At 31.1% G+C, this 24,127-nt stretch overlaps 2 protein-coding genes across 3 annotated transcripts in view; one reads left to right on the forward strand and one right to left on the reverse strand.

Moving 5' to 3' along the window:
* Window positions 1-24,127, reverse strand: part of LOC148280010 (ciliary microtubule inner protein 2B-like) — a 90,786-nt gene that overhangs the window by 58,043 nt on the left and 8,616 nt on the right. The window lies entirely within an intron of this gene.
* The window catches only part of LOC148280011 (uncharacterized), a 48,844-nt gene that overhangs the window by 24,520 nt on the left and 197 nt on the right, over window positions 1-24,127 (forward strand). The gene's annotated exons all lie outside the window — the stretch shown is intronic.

Raw genomic sequence — 24,127 nt, forward strand, 5'->3', positions numbered from 1 at the left:
TTTGATTTGTCAAAATTATGTTTTAATTCATTTAAATGTGATGCATGGTTTGATATATCGTTATTTAATCTATGTGAATCTTCACATTTCCGATTCCTTTTTAAATTAATAATGCCAAAAACGGCCACTTTGAACGCCACATGTCCTATGTGATATCTTAATATCTTAACGTTATCATATCAAAGACAAATAGTCCCGTAATCGTAGTAATGGAAAATAACATTCGAAATACAAGTTTCTAAATAGAGAATCTTCAAATAATATTTGTAATCTGCACGCTTGTTTTAGTACTAAAAAACCGTGACTGAGTAAAAGATGTAAAATACGGTGCTCTTTTTTGTATGGAGAAATAAGATGGGTAATCGGCTAGTTTCATCGTTCACTGAGAACGGGACTGGGCGCTGGGCGCACTTTGTCGTTTTTTTTTAAAGGAAGATATAAGCGGTAGCGGTGATTTATAATAAATAACAGTGATGTTTTGTATTTGAAGCACTAACTTTGTGGTTGTTCGTTTTAGTAAAATAAATTTAAAACATGTTTTTTTAATTACTATTTTTTTTTCTACCGACCGGTTTCAAAGCTACACAAGATTCTTTATTTATTTATTTTTATTTGGGAAAAAAACGACAGTTTTTACATATACTGTATTAAAAAAAATAAGAATTCATATTTATTTATTTATTCATATTTTTTGCTTAAAAACTATAATTAATAATAAAAATAATGTGACCTCACTGGGGTTTCCCGTGCCGAGGACACTTAACAATATACTTTTTTTTATATGAACGAAAATTCTGAAAACAGTCAATAAAAATTTTCCACCGTGGTGTAATATATCGATTAAGTACATGATTGGTATCAAAATAAAAGGCACTTAGACACTTGCAAATAAAATAAAAATACATGTACTTATTTACAGTTATAAAAATAAAGTTAATAGAAACAAGATAAATTTAAATTTAAAGAATAAGAAAAGAAAAAAGTTATATAAAAATAATGTAAAGGGTACAAAAATATAATAATAAACATACGAATACATACATAATTACTGAGATCGTAAAACTAAACTGGTGTACTGTCTATGAGGAATTTTCTATATTTCATATAAGAGAGATGAAAAGGTACACTTTATCGAGGTACACTTTAATATTTAGTTATCAATGTAAAAGCAAAATAAGATAGAATGAATAATTTAAGTAAATCTCGATAAAGAAGCTAGTGTAGTTTTGAAAACAGTCAGTAGAAACAATAAAAAATAAGTGTTTAAAAACAAAGTTATTTTAACAATTATTTCTTTAATTTAATCAATTATTTAATTTATATAAATTACTATATTTATTTTATCATGACCATAATCGCTTATTTGGACGATTCGCCCCTGATGTACAGTGCTGTAGTTTTGCGGTCTCGGCATCCCAAATTATGTTAGTGGTACAAAATGCCTAAAGAAATCATGAAAAACATTTTTTTCCTTGTTTTACAGGACGGATACAGTTCTGTGCGTGGAATTGAACTAGAATGCCTAAAAAAAATTTTTGTATACATTCATATTACATAATTTTTATATTTATTTTCTCTTGTTTGAAATAAGAAAGGAGGGGAGGCTGATCTGGGTTTTTCCGTACGGACCCGCTGGCGAAAAGATTTTTTAAGACACAATTTTTTTTTTAATTATTTTTTTTAGTTTATTTTATTTTGAATCTTGAAATAGGGCACACATAAACATATTCTTATGGGTGCTTTTATTATAGCAATGTGGTTATATTTAATTTATAAGTTATATGTATAACGCGCATATTTCTCAACATTCTGTTTGAATTTTGATATATTTTTTCCCGTTTTATTATATTTTCACATGTTTTTTATTTATTTATAATTAACCCAAGTGTTTTCATTTTGCTGGCCATTTTAAACGAGTTGTAAATAACTCACTATTAGAACATGGAAATCAAGTTGGGGTAGAGTGAGGTTCGAACCTCGGATCTCTGATGAGCGAGTCCGCAACACTAGCCACGGGACCACAACCTCCTTACCACAATTTAATTATTATTATATTTTATTTTTTTACAAGTGGAATGATACGGAGCGGCATTTCACGGGCACTCTTTTTTTCTTATTTTTTGGCATTGTATTTAGTTATATATAGAATTTATAAATATTTTGCCTATAATTTTGGTTTATTTGTAAAATCGTATTTTTTTTGTTATAATGGCTGTTTTTTCCTTTCAATAAATGAATAAATTTTTCTTTTACTACGTATTTCTTCCGATTTATGTCCGATTTTTGATAAAATGAATTTTCTGTTGCCAATACGCATTAATTATTCAAACAAACATATTTTAACCGGTACGTAAATGTATAACGGAGAAATACCTAAAATCCTAATCTATAATTTATTATATTTAAAAAGAAAATTATTAGATGCAATGTGTACTAGCTACACATCACTGGAAGCGAGATTGAAGCGTAAGAGTGATTGTCTTACCTTTCAGTGTGAACCGTTAGAAATATTCAATGGCTGATACGCTACAATTAGAAAAGCTACCGTATAGAGAATAACCGTAATTGTCGTTTTAGTTAACGATTCAATATTCATAATAAATGTTAAAAATACGCAATTTTTTCGAATTGTTCTAATTGATTTATATTATCACTTTTATTTAGTGGCGAATTGATCAAAGATTTAATAAACCAAAATAATAAATGAAGAAGAAATCGCCTCAAAGAATTATATCTTCCATTTAATTTAGTTGTACAGGATATAAAATAATGAAGTAATGGAGTAAAAACGAATGGAGTAAAAAAAAAAAAAAAAAAATATATGTCCAGTACAATATAATAAGTAATTTATTTTATTTATTTTTATTTATTTATACTTTTACATTGTTTGTATTCTTTTTTTTATACAGAATAATGTTTCCTCACTGGGGTGTCCCGTGCCGAGGGAAACATTTTACAAAATGTGAAACATGCCTAAGATTAGCTATTTAACAAAGTTAACTTAATAATAACAATAAAAAAAAACATAATTAACCTAATTATAATGAACATAATAAACAATAAAAAACTAAAATATTCATTAACACAAACACAAAAAAAAATCATAAACAGTGCACACATTTTACCTATTTGGCTTGATCCACTCATCGATCCGAGCGCAACCCACCTCCACTATCCATTTCTTAAAAGCAATTTTATATTGTGAGAACTTACTAATTGTCCTTATGGATAATGGAAGTAGATTGAAAACTTTAACCGAGTAGTAGGTCAATCCATTTGACCGAAGGTTGTATTTATTTTTTTATTTTTTTCAGCATCAGGATGGAGTATCTAGTAACTCTTGTATTTGTAACAGAAGGTAGAGAATAATGTTTACGTGCGTATAGTAACAAAGTTTTTACATAAAGTTGTTTTATAGATCTGACATCAAGATTTAAAAATATACCGAGGGAGCTAGTTCTGATTGGGACTCTTAAGATACTTTTTGTTAAAGCTTTTTGTGCAATTATTATTTGCTTGATCAGTGTGTCATTTGCACATCCCCATCCAATTATCCCATATTCCAAAATTAAAAACAATGTTTAAATTAGTCACTCTTTTGCTACTTAATTATTATATTGATGAAATAACTTTTCTATATTTCGTGCATTTTAATTTCTTTAATTTTTAATTTATTATTTAAGATATTAAATTACACTTTGTAAAAAGTAATTGCGTACTTTTAAATAACTTCTATTGTATCTTTTTAAACATGTTTTATTACCTTACTTTTAAAACATTTGTATAACAGCTACCTATTATTTTTTATAAACTTAATTATGTATTGTTTGAGCAAATTTAAGCCCTGGGCGCTTAATGTACAAAAAATAAATAAAAATATTTTAAATTTGAACACTATTTAAAACAAAACAAAAAATCGCTTCCCTGCTTTGCTTAGTGTTTGATTCGCTTACTCAGTAAACGGTAGCTAGAAATGAATAGTATCTAATCTCTGGCTGAAGTAAAGAAGTGAAGGTAGGTAGGTCACTGCACCCAAATAATAAATTTCCAATGTCCACGCTCCGTAGAATCCAATGACGCGACTCTATGGTCTATGTAAACGGCTGTAAAGTGGGACAAGCGCTTGACGGAGCGGCGCGCGACGCGACAATTTGAACTACGTGCTAACCACAGCATGCGGGCAATTTTACTGTCATTTTTTGATAAAAATTTAAGCAATGTTTGCGTTACTATTCCGTTTTTACTGAAGTATGTTTTGGTGGCCGTTTTCTCTTTGTCAGATGATGCGGTTATAATTGACGGTTTTTTTTTATTGAAATCTTTTTTCACATAAGCATTCTTCTAAACATTTTTTTTTATTTCCCGCCAAACCGCAAAAGCAGTTTTTTTGCAGGTATTTCTCTCTTTAAACATTTTGGTAACACAATATAATAATGTTTACATAAAAATATAAAAAAATCTTAAATATTTCAATAAAATAAAAGTTTGAAAAAATGAAATACAAGTAAATCAAGTCTTTTTTGATACCGAAATATATAAAAAATAATAAACAAACACTTGTTTTGACACTGTTTTAAATTGTTTGGTTTCCCCATTTTTTTATTTTTTTTTTACACACTAAACTTAGGATTTAAGAAAAAGATTTTTAAAACCAAGTTTACTTTATTTTTATTTATATTACTATTCTTTTTTTCGTCCGGGAGTCTCTTTACTATGCGAGGGAGTATATACGCCCTGGTCCTCTCTTTATACGCATTTATAGCTCTTCTTTCTATGAAATTTCCTTTCACTTTTTGGCGCGTTTCATGCTTATGTGATATTGGCGTTTTGTGATGATGATTGAAATCCATGAAGTCCTCTGTTACCAGGCGATAGTATATCATATTCTGTACCGTCAAAACTTTACACATCGGGAAAAGATTTTCGTAATCGTTTCGTGATCGGGAAAAGATTCAGTCAGGGCTCTTCAGTCTTCAGGCTACTGTAAATAGCCTAAATAAGTACTCCGCATGCATCGAAATGGCAAAAACCCATCTACCCATTGTCATTGAAAGGGGCGAGAGTTTCAAATACCCGGGCCCCGGTTACAATGGGAAGTTAACAGAGTTATCTTCGACTGTCTATAAAGAAAAACCGATATTATGTACGAAAATGAGTATATTTTCATGAACATTTAAAGTATCTTCGTCGGTAACCTATAATTGAACGTAGTTATGCAGAAAACAGCCAGTCCACAATTTTGAAAAATTGTGATATTAATGTTATCAGCGGTAATGTTATAATGTTATTACACAAAAAAGCGATTGATGGAAGCCCTGGTATTCTCCGTTTTCATATATAGGATGAAACGTGGACAATGCGTGCCTACGAGAGGAAGAGGATCGATGCATTCGAGATGTGGTGTTCGAGAAGGCTGCTGCGTGTGCCATGGACAGCCAGAAGGACGAATGCATCGATACTGGAAGAGCTCCATATTAGAACTTGTCTATCAGTGGCGTGTTTGAGAAGGATACTGTCTTTCTTTGGATATATTGCTAGACGTGAGCCAGACAATCTAGAAAAGGCAATATTGTCTGGCCGAGTTGAAGGTAGGAGAAGCCGGGGTAGAATCCCATATAGATGGACTGACCAAATAAAGGTGGCTACGGGGCTAAAATTTAATGAGTCAGTACGTCGGGCTGAGGACAGACTGGAGTGGAACAGACTAATTAGAAGTGTTCATGGTGATCACGATCCTCAGCATTGAGGGACCGACTTGGAAGAAGAAGAAGAAGATAATGTTATCAGGTGCAGTAAGGTCAATTCTATGTTTTGCTAAAAACAGCCAGACCGCTTTCATACAAAAACTGTATTAATCGCCTTCTGAAAATGGTGTCGATTACAAAAACGACATTTTTCAATTTGCTAAAAACGCCCACAGCATTAGAAAGATCTAACGGTTCTTTAAAAATCATTGAAACTGGTCAAATTCATAATTAGATTCTTGTTTGTCATGTTGAAAAACAAATTTTTTCATTGTTTAAAGTCAAAAATATTCCAACTGTTGTGTAGACATTCAGTCTTTTCACAAAAGTGCTATTATCTAAGTTTCACATTTCTATGGCGGGCTGCTTTCTGCATAACTACGTTCAATTAAACGTGATTGAAAGAAAAAATTGTATGCATATTCTGCTTTTCATACAGAAAACTTAATTCTACTTTGTAGATACATTTTAAGATAAATTTTCCCATCAGAATACGTACCTAGACTGGGAGTATATGTTACGGAAAATGGCAGCTTTCAAAAAGAACTTGGAGTGCGGCTAGGAATAGCTGACGCCACATTCGACAATATGAAGGCTGTCGGGAGATCGGATATTTCATCATCATTATCATCATTTACTCTTCGCACCTAATTATGCATAGGGCACTGCATTGGTGCACAAATCGTAGCGTATATTGATCATTTTTGTTTCATGAAGGTAAGAGATGGTAAGATGATGACGCTTTAGGTGGCAGTCCAGGGACTATGAAATATCCTATTGTAAAAACACCGTTTTAAATAAATACTTCATATGAACCATGTTGGAAATCGAATTTGAGACCTCTTGCATGACGACAAATCGGATATATACTCAGTGAAAACCAAATGCCGCCTATATAACGTCTGCATAACACCTGTCCTCCTCTACGGATGCGAATCGTGGGACCTCACTAGGGCCCAAAACAGTCAAATTCTGAGTTTCGAGAATAAATGTATCAGAAGAATCTTGGGTGTGCGGTGGTTTGACTTTGTAAGGAATGAAGTAATAAGAGAACGGACGCAGCAAACTCCGGTGACAACTGACATCAAGCGGAGGCGGTACAGTTGGCTTGGCCATGTACTGCGGATGTCTCCTGAGAGCCTCAACCACGCTTGCCTACTTTACAAGGCAACAGGTGCTCGATGTCCTGGACGTTCACTGCTGACTGTTCGTCGGCCGTACAAATCAGAACTACGGGACGTGAACCTGATTTGGGAGGATGCACAGGAGCTGGCAGCCGACAGAGATGCCTGGAGGATCTTCGTGGTCACAATATGCTCCAACTAGAAAGCGGACATGGAATGATGGTGATTTCTCTGTCTCTCTAATTTACTTGTTACATCTGAGGATAGTGATCACGCGGTGACTCCAGGGCTCCAGGCCTGCCCTGTGGATAGTGTTGGCCAACTCGAACAGCCTTGTGCTGATTTGTAAGCATCTTTCTTTATCAATAGCTGATGTATAGTTACGAAGCCACTTCACGCTGCTGGTTGACGTCTACGCTAACTTATTCCTTCAACATACGAGTATTAAATTAGGTAACAACATAGTAGTTCCTTATGGAAATAGGCCAGACTGTTGGGTCCAGGTAAGCTATAAATATTGCAGTGAAAAAATACGCTACATATTAATCAAGTCAACATTGTCGAACTCGAAACATACACAATAGATATCATGATAACCGCTACACCAAGGGGCAGAATTGACTTACTTTATCATCATCATTCCTTTTCCGCACCTAATGGTGCATATGGCACTGCACTGGTACACCAATCGCAGTGGATCTTGATCATTTATTGTTACATGACGGTAAGATGATCAGTCTTACGCTTCGGGTACCAGTCCAGGAACTATGAAATATTCTAGTGTAAAAACACCCTTCTAAATAAATATTTCATGTCAACCATGTCGGGAATCGAACCCGAGACCTATTTCTCGGTAGCTAAACGCGCTGACCACTGCACCACGAGGCCGACTTTATGCATAGGTATTATTAAAAAAGGAATTACTAATTTCAAAGATTTTTTTATGAATGTATTTTACCTATTTCATTTTTAGTTTTTTAATAAAGTATGGCGTTTTTTTGACTTAATTGAAAAAAAATTATTCCAAACGCAAACAAAATATTTTTCATATTTAAAGCATCAACTTTGTGGTCAAAAATTTTTCTAACTGTTATTACATATTTTTATATAACCACTTACCGACTTTTCTATGTCTACCGGTTTCGAGACGTGACCGTCCTTTGTCAGGACACAAATTAAACTGGCTTATTGAACTGACGTCTCGACGTCTCATCTTATCGGTTTCGAGACGTGCCCGTCTCTTCGTCAGGAAACCAATTAAACTGACTTATTGAACTGACGTCTCGAAGCCGGCAGACATAGAAAAGTTGGTAATGTAAGTAATAACAGAAAAATGTTTGACCACAAAGTTAATGCTTAAAATATGAAAAATATTTCGATTGTGTTTGGAATATTTTTATTTTTTTAATTAAGTCAAACAAATGCCATACTATATTAAAAATGTATAAATTAAATAGGTAAAATACATTCATAAAAAAAACTGATGCAGGCAGTAGAAATTTTCTTTTGATATAATTTTTTTTGGGATAAACGCAATTTGGCGACACCGACGCGACGCGACGCCCCGCCAGGCAGCGTCAGCGTCGCTTCGCAGTGCGTTTTCTCACTTGAATAATAACTGCGTCAACGTTTTCTATTAAACGACAACTTTTAAAAACCGATTCCTCTTGCAAATTGAAGGGCAATAAATATAAAGTTGGGTATGCATTTTTTATCACCCTTTTGGGCCGTGAATTACATAAATGATCAAAAATATGACGCACTTTTCAGGGACATATCTATGGTAACACGTGAACTCAAACTAGGGGAAACGGGGGAAATATAGGTCAAAAGTTAGCTTCTACCCTCGTGCCATGCTTAATGGGGTCGATTTCTGTGAATTATCAATATGCCAACTGCAACCGACGGTTGGGTGATATTTAATTAAAAAACACCTGTAAAAGAGTTATGTAGCGATCCCTATCTATATTGATTTTTTTTGCTGAATATATTTTTTACTACAATTAGTAAAGTCAACATGATATCATTACACGAATATGTGTGTTTGTACCTAGCATTTTTAATTTATTGCCGAAAGAACTTATATTTAACTCACATTGTAACAAGAGATAAATCAGAGAGTGGCTACTCGATCAAAAGTTTATTTATGAATAGTAGCTTATGTGTAAATATTTTAATTTTTCCTTGTTTTTAAAAAAATATATATTTATTATCATTTGTATATATATGTTTATTCTGATCTTTCCGGCTGTTCATTTATATCTGTTATTCGCTGTCTTTATAATTGTAGATAATATTATATAATTTAGTATAAATATAATCTCCACCAACAAGCTACAGAAAGTGGCTAGGTGGAATTTTAGTTTTAGTAAAAATATAACGATTGAAATTTTAAAAAATCGTAAAAATGTATAATTATAATATTTAAATAAAAATAGTCTATGGGTATAAAAAACATCATAGGTAAGTTTTTACATAACGAATGTTGGGAAAATTAGTCTTGTCATAACTTTCCTGTTCATTGGATTTCAAGTTGATGCTTCTAATATTTATTACACTAACTTATACTAATGCAAGTAAATATATCGAGGCTTTACTGACAAATGTATTAAATCATTAATACAAGTTACGAGATAATCGCATTTAAAGCGGTTTTTTTTAGCCAACCAACAGGCTTATGGCTTATGTTTTATTCTTTTAACTCATTATTTCTCCCACATTTAAGCTTTAAAAGAGTAATCTTTATTCTAGGCATAGCATAAAATTTGAAATAAACATCTTGCACCTAAACTGAAAAATATTTTATAAATATAAAGACTGTTGACATAATGCATTGTACAGTCGGATCTGAACATAAGAGAAACCTCTTTAAAAGAAAGCTGGCTTAAGGTCCCGTCATTTTACCCCCGAAAACCTCTGTAAAAGAGCGGGAAAAACTCTGTATAAAAGAGTCATTTCATCTGAACTGACCTCTATATTAGAGAGCCGAAACCGAGACCTCTGTAAAAGAGCGTTTGGTTTGAAGATATAGCCGCAGCGTCACTGCTTGTGCACGTGCTGGCAAGTTCTGACAGGTTGTTAAGTAAATGCACCCGAATTCGTCTATGCTTCGGAAGTCAGCGTAAGTGATCAATAGATCGTTGTCCTTTAGCGTGAGTGGTGAATCGTGACGAATTTTCGTAACCTCTTTACCTAATGCACACATATGACATGTACTTTTGTTTTTTTTGTACCATGTATAGATGTACATAGTAGTCTATACATAGTATGAATACAAAGCCTGGTTATGTTTGTAGACCTCTGTGAAAGAACGCATGGATATGAAAGAGACATCTTTATAAGAGCACAATGTTCCCGTTCTCTTATATCCAAGGCCCCGGTTAAAATGGAAAGTTAACAGAACTATCTTCGACTATCTTTAAAGAAAAATCGATATTTGTGTACGAAAATTAGTATATTTGCAGAAACATTTCAAGTATCTTCATCGGTTACTCATAATTAAATATGTTTAAAAGAAAAAAATCTAGGCATATTCCGGTTTTCATACAGAAAACTTAATTTTACTTTGTAGATAAAATTTAAGATAAATGTTAATTTCTCATTGTAATCGAGGCCCTGGTTTGACTGTTTTCGAAATAATTTATAGTAAATCTGCCAAAAGTCGACTTTGCCTGCACTGAAATTGAAAAATTACTATCCTCTTTTTCCTCGTGTACCAGTTAAAATGAGAGAAAAGTTTATCGTAATATTATAAAAGAACGCAATGATACTTAAAATAAAAAGGATTTACTATAATATTTGGGATTTTGTCGAGTTGGAAAATTATTAAAGAACTAACACCTGCTCACACTTCTTATTTGGAATATGATCATCAAAAAGCAGCAAGTATGATAATTTTTTTATATAAAGTAAAAAAAAACCGATTCCTCCAACGTTTTAAAAATAAATTTATGATTAATGAAATCTTTTTTTTGTAATAATTTTATGAACTAAAAATATTTTTAGTATTTATGTATTTATTTACGGACTTGTTCAGTCCATTCAACAATGGCAAACACATTATCTTACAATACATGCAAGTACAATCAAAACAAAATACAACTAAAGAAAATTTAATCTAGGACAAAAAACTAAATAATAATTACTACCTCAAGACAAGATCTGGTGATTGTTTAAATCTATAAAGCGTTACTAATTTACGTATGTTTTAATGTTGGTATACAATAGGGTGGGCCGATTATTTTTTTTCCGAATTTTGAAATAAAAGGGGTCTAAAAAGTTGCCTTTTGGATTACTCAGAATGCAAAAAATATTTAAAAAAATATTCGTTACATTTTATTTAATAAGCATCTAAGGGCGTGAGTTGCACTTTGTTTTGTAATAAATGGGTAGCATTGTTTTAATAGGCCATTGTTTTCGTCAATATTAGCCAGGCGCTCGACGGAATTAGTTCCGCGGAGTGTAAACTTTTTCCATTTCGGTAGTTTCGAAGCGCGTTCGAATTTGTAATGTGATTAAGTTATTTCTTTACTAACACAAAATAATTTTATCAATATAGATAATTAACAAAATGTTCAGACAGTGATAAACTTCAAACCTCGGTTGAGAGCCAAAAGTAGTATGGAATATTTTTTTAAATAATTTTTACGTTCAATGTGATCCAAAATGCAACTTTTTAGACCCCCTTCACTCTAAAAAAATAAAAAACCTCATACATCATCGGCCCACTCTAGTATACAAGGCTGGATTCCACCCTCTAAGGAAAAACAATGATTTCCCTCTTTGTTGAAATAAATCAATTTCATATAACAACAGAGATGAAGAACATTTCAGAAAAGGTAATATAGAAGTCTAGACATCGACAGGGCTTATGACCTGTCATTGGCTGGTTTAAGTGGCCACTTTACACACTGTGTAACATTCACCATTCTGCCCATATTTGAACATCTATATTCCTTTAATTCTTTCATCTGTTGATGTTTGTGAAGTTAAAGAGCTGAAACCTTTATTTATGCGGGTGAGATTCGTGTGATTGAATTATTTCACCTACATACTAGGCAACGCCTGAAATTATTTTTTTTCAATTTCTATACTTCTTCATGGACCAGGTGAATTTATCAACAATATTTTGAGTTTGTCCAAATTTTCGTCCTTTTCTGAAATGTTCTTCATCTCTGTTGTAATATGTTAATGTTATCAGCTCCCCAGGAAGTTGAATCCAGTCCTTGTCAACAAAAATTTGGACAAACTCAAAATATTGTTGTCAAATCAATTTCAGTTTAGAAAACGACGCATCTAAAAATATATGCTTTGTTTATTTTTTCTAGTACATCTAGCTTGTAACGTAATATTAATGGATAGCCAATGGGTTGAATTGTCAGCGTGTTTGCAAACTGATAACTTTGTGTGCTTAAAACATTCTAGTAACAACGTTATTCATCTAATTTACTTAGCAAGAAAATGTTCTTTGTTTAATCTACCCATGCATGTTGCAAAACTGAAAAATAAGGACAAAAGTAATCATATTAAATTTTATTTTCAAGGGGGGAGCTAAAAATTAAATTATGTACACATATTGAGCAAAATCTTAGGAAAACTGCAAGTTATTGCAGTTTCAACTGTAACGACAACTTTTAAGGATACTTTGCAACATTTCCGTAAATATCAAATACATTTTAAACATTTACTTATCGATGAGCCAATTGAATAGGTCATCAAATCCATTCCGATCACATTTTTTTTAATAAACCTACCAATCGGAAGCTGATTTTGCGTATTTTTTCTTTGCTGTGTTCGTTTATAATTGATACAGAGGAACTTCAGCCCTACGGGAAATTGGATACAGTAAATATTTTCTTGCGCGCGGTAAAAATAGGAGCATTAAATTGTACGTAATAAAAAACTTTTTTATGCAAAGGACTACTTTGAATGACGACACTGGTTCGTAGGAATCAACTGATGATATGAGAGCTATGGAAAATTTCCGGTTTGCTCATCGTGAGTGGACCATGGGCAGAACTGATCGAGAATAAGTTGAAGAGAACCTCTGGAGTCAAACGCGGAGTTATTTCAGAAATACAAAAATTAAAATAAACAGCGCCGATAGATAAAAATTGAAAAAAAAAAATTTTTTTTGCCTTAGTTTAATGTCTTTAAAAAAAAACACTAAACTTCCTCATTAGCCTGTCAACGTTCATGTCATATTAATAGGTATAGGAAGAGTAAATTTAAAAAAAAATATGTATAATATATGTACTTCAGTAATAAATACGATAAAATTTTCATGTTAACTCTCTTTTTTTAAATTGTGTTTTCATTTACAAGAGTTTTGCACGCAGCGAGCACATTTAATTGTTGGGAAATATGATATGTAACAAGTTTTCTATTACCATTTTGTATAATTTAATGTTTAATATTATTTTCCAATGTTTGTGTACCAAAATAAAATATGACTCAAGAAGTTTCTTTAACCCGCCTTGCAGTTGACTCAAAATACGTCAGCAGAGCGATTATCACACCATAGTCCTAACGCTCCACTGCACTTTCGTGAAAAATTTCAACGCTTATCTGATCATGGCTTAACTTATAACGGGTGATATTATTAATACGGAAGAAATTAAAAACTTTCAGGCGTTGCCTAGTTTGTAGGCGAAATAATTCAATTAGATGAACCTCACCTGCGTCAATAAAGGTTTTAGCTCTTTAACTTCACAAACATCAACAGACAAAAGAATTGAAGGAATATAGATGTTCAAATGTGGGCAGAATGGTGAATGTTACAGTGTGTAAAGTGGCCACTTAAACCATCCAATGACAGGTCATAAGCCCTGTAGATGCCTAGACTTCTTTATTACCTTATCTAAAATGGTCTTCATCTCTGTTGTCATATGTTAATTTTATTTTATTGTTTGGTTGGAAGACATTACCCTTCGGCAATAATCCTGCTAATGTCCAAATATGATATGTTTAAGAATACAGTTATGTCTTCACAGACATAACTGTATTCTTTGTTCCACCTGGACACGGGAGTCTTTTTGGCACAGATCAAACTCATTAACCCTTTAAATGCTACCCTTAAATGCAACCTCTTCATGTAAGAAATACACTTTCAATAAACACCTGAAAAATCACCATTTATTCTTAGAACCCTAACCTTACATACCTTTTTTTCTCTATTTTCTTGTTCTTCTTCCTGTCTCCTTTTAAACTCACTATCAGAGCCCCGATTACAATGGGAAGTTAACGGAGCTATCTTCGACTCTCTATAAAGAAAAACTGATATTTGTGTACGAAAATGAGTATATTTGCATGAACATTCAAAGTATCATCGTTGGTAAATTATAATAGAACATGTTTGGAAGAAAAAATGTATGCATATTCTGCTTTTCATACAGAAAACTTAATTTTACTTTGTAGATAAAATTGAAGATAAATGTTAACTTCCCATTGCAATACGGGCCTTGATCCCACATTCCTTTATCCTTTAATGTGTATAACATAATGTAATTGTATTATGTTTATATCTGCAAACTTTATCTTCCCATTAATACAGCTTGTTAATTAGAATTAATTAGGATTTTTCATATAACATATGCCATAATTATTTAAAAAATTATGCAAATTTTTGACCAGTCTTTGATGCAATTAATTAGCTCGAAGGTATTAAATTTAGCAACATGTCTCCCAAAGAACTTATTCCTCATACTTGAAGATTTAAAATGAAAAATAACTAAATAAACAAACAGATCAATAAAAAAAAACAGAATAAGAATCAATCCAATCTAAGTCATTTTACCGTGCCGTGTGGATTTGTAGGTACGATCTGTCTGTAAAAAGTTACTATCCGGTTTTGATATTTAAACAAGTAAACATTTAAATGACATGTTATATCTAACCTGAAGCAATGAACCATGTATGGAATAAATGGGTCGCGCTGGTCCCAGAGGCTTTGACAATGGATCAGAAAACAAGGCTTGGTTGAATACAAGGCTACAGTTACAGTCGAGTCACAAGGTTCGCCTTATGTTTGTCGATGCTTCTTTTTTAATGTTTTTAACTGTTCTTATATAGTAATATTATTCCCTATGAATTGTACAAATGGACAATGTCCGTAAATAAATAAATAAGCGAATAGTAAAAACATGCAAAAATATTTATATTTTCTCTATACTATCGTGACATATTTATTTATTTATTTATTTTACATAAACGGCATAAATTACCTTTAACATATATTGAACATAAATATGAAAAAAAAATACAAATTTAAAAACATAACAAAAAATTATAAAATTGCATAACTATAACAATAGTAACAAGTAGGTAAATACACATAAGCAACCCAAAATATTAACGAAATAAATATAAAAAAACAAAAAAAGGAAAAACATTTTTAAATATAAAGAAAAGTTTAAGAATAATATTGCGAGAGAAAAAAAGAAATCAGACTCGTTTTATAACTATCAAGTCCGGAACCAAATATATCAGCCTTGTCCTCATACTGATTGCCATATCTATGGAGCCTAGGGATAGGCGAGTGCATGTGATAGTTGGTTCTAGAACTTGCAGAACAAAAAGGAGATCTGTGGCGGGTATGTCGACAGTCAATCAATGAATTGATTACCTTAAAAAGTAATATTAGGTCAGTTAGGATTCTTCTATCAGAAAGTCTTAAAAGATTTGCTGAAGACAACAATTGATTATAATTAAATAAAGCAGCTGGAATATGAAGTTTAAAATTAATATATTTTAGAAATTTCTAATATTGATTTAACTATTAAAACAAATAAATAATAAAACCATACGATATACGTAGGTATTATTTAATATTAACAAAACTTAAAAAGGCAGCAATCAAATAAATAAATCGTTTGATTTAAACGATTTACAATTTACGTTTTGGAATGATTTCAATGTGTATTTATGACTATTTGAAAAAATCTGTTAATTTTTAAGAAAAGCCAAGAATTTATCAGAAATGTTAAAAACCTATAAAATAGATAGTTATCAGAAATAAATAAAAAAACAATAAAGACGGTACCGCATTCGTAAACCAAATACAGCGTATTTCGACAATCTATTGCATAAAGTAAAGATGATCAGTCTTACGCTTCAGGTGCCAGTCCAGGAGCAATAAAATATTGCAGTTGAAACAACCTTTGTAACCTATATTTCATATCCACCCTGCCAGGAATCGAATCCAAGACCTCAAAAATGGTAGACTAACGTGTCAACTACTGCACAACGAGGCGGATTTATCTCCACTCGATTCCGTTGTTCGGGATTTTTACCCGAGAGCAGCCATCGAGTCAAAAATACTTGTCCGGGTTTCTTGTTCCATTTCACACGTAGAATTAAAATATTTTCGTTTTCCCGGAATTATATAAACTAATGTGTGTTTCAATGCGATATTTTTTTTTAAATTAAAGAAAGCTAGGAATTAGTAAGAACTGTTGAAAAGTAATGTAAACCAAAGTAAAAAAAAATCATTGAAGAAGATTTCAGAATAGGTTTTAAAACTTCTTATGGAAAAAAATACCTATTTATCTATTAGTCAGTATTCCTGATTTTCAAACAGGGTATTCTGTTATATTTTACGACATAATAATATAAAGTATGTTGGTATTAAAGTCCAACCAAAGTTTAATAAATGAATTACATAAAAGTATAACGGTAAAATCCGGTAAGACAAATAATAAAAGACATTTATAATTTTGACCAATTGTGCATCTATCATTATATCTTATTGTTTTAAGCCAGTAATAAGTACAAATTTAAATAAATCTGCATTTCAAAAAAAAGCTTTTTGTTTTAAAAAATACCCGAAGCAAAAAACATTTTTAAAGTTTTATATTTCTGTGGCATTAAGGTAATTTACGGCTATTTACGTCTAGAAGAAAATTGTCTCAAAATTGAAATATTTGGGTAAACCATAAGCACAAATATTTTTATTTAATAAAAGCTAGTAACAGTATTCTTAAACCACCCATGCGAGCGAAGTCGATCAAAAACCGTTCAAATTTATCTCGTGTGCCCCAAAGCACTCGAAATTATTGACAATCAAATGCGACATTGTACCTACAGCTGTCAAACTTTCTTAGTATAAAATGCTGGCAATTCATCTTTGAATGACGAGTATTTCAATTTCATTTTAACTAGGTAATGTAATTAAAAATTAACAGAAGCGATTAAATTTATGATGTTGGTGTATTGAGAAATGTGCAAATAATATATTCATACATATTTCTAATCGCTTCTGAAATGAAACACGATTTTCCAATTTGTTTTATTGTTCGTCGATGTTAAAATATATATTTGAGATAATATATGCATATCAAATAAATAAAAAGCTTTTAAAATCCATTATACAAATATGTATTATATATTTCGTAAAACATGTTAATGTGTCTTATATCCAACTAACTATAATTTTAAATATTGCTGTGTCTCAGTAAAACATTGTCATTTGTCATAAAAGCATAACATACATAAAATACCCAATAGAGCTATTTTGACTAGAAACAATATATAGCGTCTTTAGGGGAATTAAATAGAATAAAACGTGATGCGAAAGCCAAAAAATAAAATAAATAAATACGTATTTGTTAGTGTTGCCACTTTTTCATTCGCTTTATAATTAAATTGTCGAAGATTTTTTCAAGAATAGCAATTCGACAAAGCGATGAATTTGACAAAGCAACCAGATGAACACTCGACTTACTCGACTATCGTCGAGTGGGTGACAAAATATCACGTCTTTCCGGTTTCAAAATATCAAGGCCCCAGGGGTGATATTCCAAACGCTCTCGCGGCCGTAGAAAACACTTATCTTGCATATTTTGTATGTAAACACACGGGATAAAAGGGTTTTCGACGGCCGCGAGAGCGATTCAGAATAACACCACTGGTGGGTTATGTCGCTAAAATTAAGAAAATGAGTTTTATTAAACTAGACATAGAGTTGAACTGCATATTTGCAGTTCAACTCTTTTTCTATGGAATATTGGGTGAAGAGATGCACGTTTTATTCAATTCAATTGTAAGATTGGTTAATATCATGTAATTTGAAGGTACTATCAGACAAACAAGTACATTTTAGAAGTAATAAAATTGCATTTTACAACATGAAAAAAGCAACTGTGTATGAGAAAAAACACAACATGACTTGTACCTTATACCGCTTCATGTATTACGCATTTGAAGTGTATTCAAAGATGGTAGATAAACTTCTATGGGAATTAAATCAGTAAGAAACTTTAAGTCGCTCCACTGGAAAATTAGCTAATAGTGACTTGTTATTTACCTTTTAGGTAAATGCCAGAGTTTTTTTTGTTTATTCATTTGACCATATTTACATTTTTTATTCGATACTTTTCCCAGCTTACAAGAGTACATACCTCGTTCCAAGCTAGGCAATTACATTTTAATATATTTTCGTTTACAAGTAAATTTATTTTAAAGAAAGAAGAGACATATACAATATAAACTTGCTACAATACATACAATATTTATAACAATTGTATATGATTTTACAAAACAACAAAAACAAATTTACAGAAAACACTACAATTAACCATATTATGGATACTTATAACATGAAATTTAACCACAGATATATTTGCTAAAAATATTAAATTTATCAAAACAGCTATTGGTAATGAATTGTCTTTGCCCACTTCCTCCTCTTCGTTTCTCTCTATCCCTACATAAATATCAGTTTTATATTGAAAAGATATTTTAATATAATTATGCATTGTGCTGTAAACTGTTTGTGGCGCCTGATTTTTATCATTCGATTTTTTTATTTTTTATTTTTTATTAATAAATTTCATAAAAGGTACATGTTTTAAAAAAAATTCTATACAGATCTACTTTTATACATCTAGTAAATGTTATTAATGTAACTTTCCAAAAAAATACAACTTTTGTGCTTGGAGAGTGACTTACACTGTTTTAGTTGTTTATTTATAAGAGTTTATATAATGTTGAATATACGAGTACCTACATGAGAAAAAAAACATAGCATATTTAAAGAAAAAAACATAAAATAATAATACATTCGTACTAATTAAAATTTAATGCAGTTTTTACACGTGTTCAAAAAATTTCTTTGGAGTTACTTTAAATTTCTTTATTAATATATTATTTTTAATAGTTTTTAGTTCATTGGGGAAATTATTATATTTTTTTACATCTTTGAAGACAAAGCTATTTTGACCATGACGTGTGGAATTTAAGAATTTTAATATTATTTTGGTATCTGAGTGACTTATTCATCTCGAGTTCTTTTATTTTTTCTTATTTATAAATTTATATGATAAAATTTATTTTATAAAGAGTGTCTACTGTATGATCATTAAATATTTTATATAGACTTTCCGTATTGAATGTTAAGGGTTTCTTTAAAATTACTTTAATAATTAATCTTTGTAGTATTTTAAGAGGGTTTAATCTATTGGCATATGCACCACCCCATACTACAATACCAAATTGTAACAAAGATTGTACAATTGAGTAAAAGGCTATTTTTAAATTAATGATTTTAAAAATATTCCTTAATCCAATAAATATCTATTTACATTTTCTAATACGTTTAACTAGTTCACTAATATGGTCTTTCCATTTTAAGTTTTGGTCTATGTATAAACCAAGATATTTAATTTTATCTGTTGTATCAAGTACTGAACTTGTTAGATCGCAGTTAGTTTTGTTGCAATTGCTTTGGTGAATAATTATTTTTACTACTGAATCTAATTTTGTTTTGTTAATAAAAAAATGGGATGATTTTTGTCTTTTCATAAGATAATATATTTTTGTCAAACCATAATTTCAATTTATTTATAACGTCATTAGCTACTAAATTTACTGAGTTCCGGTTAACTCCCTCAACTAAAACAACCGTATCATCGGCATATGATATTATTTTTGAATTTGAATTTTGACAAAATATGTCATTGACATAGAGAATAAATAGAAGCGGACCCATCACAGTATTCCAAAATCGCATGTTTCCATTTGACTAAATGTATATTTTATTTTTGCCATTTGAGGTCGTTGGAATAAATAACTAGTTAGCCATTCAATGATTTTGCCACCCCCTCCCGCATCTTTTAATTTTGATATAAGTTTATTGTGTGATACACTATCGAATGCTTTTTTTAAGTCAATAAATATACCAATACACTTTGATGATTTGTCTAATGAATTATGAATATATGTGGATAATTTTGCATTATATTTATTTATATTTGTTAATTATATTAAACTTAGATGTTATTCCCATTAGATAGTTAAATAAATTGTATATGTTATGTAGGTGCATACAATATGTATGTTCATTTTGAACCAACGTTCGCGAATTGTCGTACCTACCTTGTTTATTGTTGACAATACATCGTATGCACTTTTTTGTGGTCACCGACCGATTATATGAAATTCGTTGCACATTATTCATTAATTTTTTACTAATAAAATTTTGTGGGTAAAACTTACTATTTTTTTTTTAAATCAAAATATCATAACATTACTTAAGAAAAATATTTTTAAAAAGGTTTCGAAAGTAAGTATAAACTATTTTTTTATTATTTTCGTTATAGTTAAACCTCTTACAAAGTTCTCTCCCATACCCTTTTCAATATATATACTCGTTTTTAACTACATTTTTTACTTACGTACTCACACACACGCACCCTCACCCTTTCTTTCACACACACACATGAATACAAACTTCGCACACAAACAATTTTTTAAACTCTTTTCTGTATTATTAGATTAACGATGGATTTTTTTAAATTGGCTCCAGTATTGTTAACATGTTTCTACAATTTTTTTTAATGTAATAGCTGTAAAAATCCCGAATAAATAAAATAAAATAAAATATATGTACACACAATCTACATAGGTATATTAAATTGCGTATCATACATAAAGGATATAATACTTTTTTTACTCAATATACGCGAAACTTTTTGCTTATAATTAGTTTTTTTTTTATTTTAAAAAATATATTTTCACCTTCCAGGCATGCATCAACCTCTCTGACTCCCCCAATGTCATGAAAGCGCGAGGTCAACACTTTCTTCAACCTGACAACACTCCCGCTTTTCCATAATTCCAGTAAAAGGTTATAAACCTTTTTACCAACGGATAGTAATGCCTTGATGCCAGAGACCCCTTCTCTTAGTATTATATCCCCATTGGCTTATCTTTTGCTATGGTTGTGGTTGAAAGTTGGGTATTTGTTTTTATTTGAGTGTGTGACCACTACCGTTCTTTAAATGTACTGTTGAATAATATTAAGTACCCCGAATTCTTTGAAAAGCAAGTCAAAAAATATTTATTCGGGTACATTTTTATTAACACGTAAAAATGACTCATTTATTTCGTTTATTTATTTTTTATTATTTCATTTAAACGCCCTAGTGGGCTTTTACGTTACAAAAAATACTCGTATATGCTAATTATAAACTATAAACTACATAGTATAAAATAAATTAATACAAAAATACAATTCAATGGAAAGTAATTTAATTAAATAAAACCCAAAAAAAAAACAATAGGGACTCTAACACAAAATGGCTAAATGACCCAATAAATTATTATTATATCATTAATAAAAGTCTTTCTTTAAATTTGTATATTGAACAGCAAAAGATATCAATAGAGCTAAATTCATTGGCAAGTTTATGTAGTCTCTGAAAAGACGAGTGTATATAATAATTACTAGGGATGTAACGATACATAATTTTGCCGATACGATACCGATACCGATCGTTAGAGTAAATAATCGGCGATACCGATACCGCTATCGGTGGCTTAGTAGAAATAGAAAAAAAATAAAATATAATAATAATTTTCTTTATTCTGCATAAAAGTTACCTATATAAGCCAAATAGGCAAAATGTGTGTTCTATTTATGAAATTTGTTCTATTGGTCTATATAAAAGTTTTTTATGATTATTTTAGTTTTTTATTATTTATTATGTTAATGGTAATTAGGTTAATTAGATATGTTACGTTTTCTTTATTGTTATTATTATGACTTCTCTTCGTGCTGCTGCGGATATCCTAACCAATCTTCTGAACTCATCCTGTGGTCTTGTCCCTTTCCCCTTCTCTATGATTAATGATTACTGAATGGAGCTTCTCGCTACTATCCGTGACCCTGTTATAGGTCCTGTCGGATATACAGATCTGGTGGCTTCTAAAAAGAATTTCAAGGCTTTTAAAAAGTTTTGTAATCATTTCGGCGAATTGATCATGTCCAATCAATTTAATCCCAGTCAGTGAAGAATTCACTTCCCCCTCTTCTCAATTCAATGAAGTACATATTATGTACTTCTGGATTACTTTCATTCAGCACAAAGATGCTAAGGCTACCAAATTTCAGAGAGCTCCGTCGGGCAGCTTCTCTCGTTTGACAACGAGCAAATTTTCCGTGTATGTGGGCACCGCCAAGGAGACTTATGTCCTCAGATGCGGTATGTGGTAGGTAAGCTGTTATTATTATGTTAACTTTGTTAAATATCTAATCTTAGGCATGTTTCACATTTCCCTCGGCACGGGACACCCCAGTGAGGGAACATTATTCTGTATTAAAAAAAAGAATACAAACAATGTAAAAGTATAAATAAATACTTATTAGAGACTGAATCTTGAGAAGGTTGTAAACCAAAATGTTAAATTAAAATTTGAATAAAACATTTATTTGTATGGAATAATCAAGAATATTATCAAGCAATCAAAGAGCTAATTAAGAAAGTGATTATCATTCAGTTACACAAAGTGGTAAAGTAAACTAATACACAAGAAAGTCAGTAATTAAAGTTAAGTTTTGGTAGAGTTTTGTTAAGAAAACAAAGTTTGTTCAAATTATTGGAAGACAATCATTTTGTATGAGACCTGCAGTTGAGAAAACAGACGCTCTGAGGCAACTGAGCTCAGTTGATAAGACAAGTATTATAGCTTTTCAAAGTCTTAATATCGGCTGTATATAATCGGCGATGCCGATATATTGGCCTGCCGATTATATTGGCCGACATATCGGTATCGGTATCGGAATCGTTACATCCCTAATAATTACTACTAGATTTGTTTATGTAAAATAGCGTTTTGTTAGTCGGACGGGTTCGAGTTAAAGGTACATTAAATGTTATGAGTTTCGTTTAATCAAGGACTTCCGAACAGCCATTTAAAATTTTATACAAAATCATCAAATCACAAATTGTCCGTTTACTAGATTATGTTTTTAAGATTAGTTTACACATTAAATAAATACAATTTACTTGCTCAAGAGGAATCGATAGTTAAAAATTTATAAATCTTAAGAATTTACCTTGAACTTTTTAAAATTTATATTGATGAGACATAGACACAAAATAGAGACAAAATTGTGGAATTATATTCTAAATTACCATGAATTAATGCTACAAACAGCATTTTGAATGAATTTAGTGAACTGAAATCTTTTGCTGTTCGTAATATAAAGATAATTAGACCTAATGCATTATTATCCTAAAGTGTAATACCTACATAGTTCCCAAAACATACACAATTTAACACTGTATGTGTGATGAATTTAATAATAATTCACATGCTTAACTGTACACGCTATAATTTGAATGCCAAGGGCACAACTTGAAGTTTAAAATAAAGATTATAATATTATAAACTCAGCAAATTAGCGCATACATAAATACTTTATAATTTCCTTCGGTTATATGATTAATATTAGTATAGTACCAGTTTAATAGTTACTTCGGCTACTTAAACAATTAAATTAATCTACTATCTACTAAGTGTCTAGGCGGATAAATTATACAATTCTGCGTGTGAAACAAAACCAAAACCCGAACGAGTGTTTTCGACTCGACGCCGACGGTCACTTTTAGGTAAATATCCAGAAAAGGGAAATCGAGTGGAGATAAGTCCGCCTCGTAGTGTAGTGGTTGGCACGTTTGCCTAACATGCTTGAAGTCCTGGGTTCGATTCAATATTTTATTGTTCCCGGTCTGGCACCTGAAGCGTATAACTGATCACTTTAACTTCCATGTAACGAAAATTATGCGGATACCCTGCAATAGTAAATAATGATGATAATATACTAAGACAGATGGTAGATCATTTTATTTTTCAAATAGTAATGTAATTTTCTTTTGACGAATCAACTTCGTGATCATTTGCACTTTCCATTCAGGTAGGTACTTTGAAAGGAATATCAATATTATATCTAAAATACAGGGTGTTCTTTAAACCCTGTCA

Source organism: Micrasema longulum, unplaced genomic scaffold, assembly GCF_059751315.1.
Source record: "Micrasema longulum isolate JH-2025_06_02 unplaced genomic scaffold, ASM5975131v1 h1tg000632l, whole genome shotgun sequence".
NCBI classification, from domain to species: Eukaryota; Metazoa; Arthropoda; class Insecta; order Trichoptera; family Brachycentridae; genus Micrasema; species Micrasema longulum.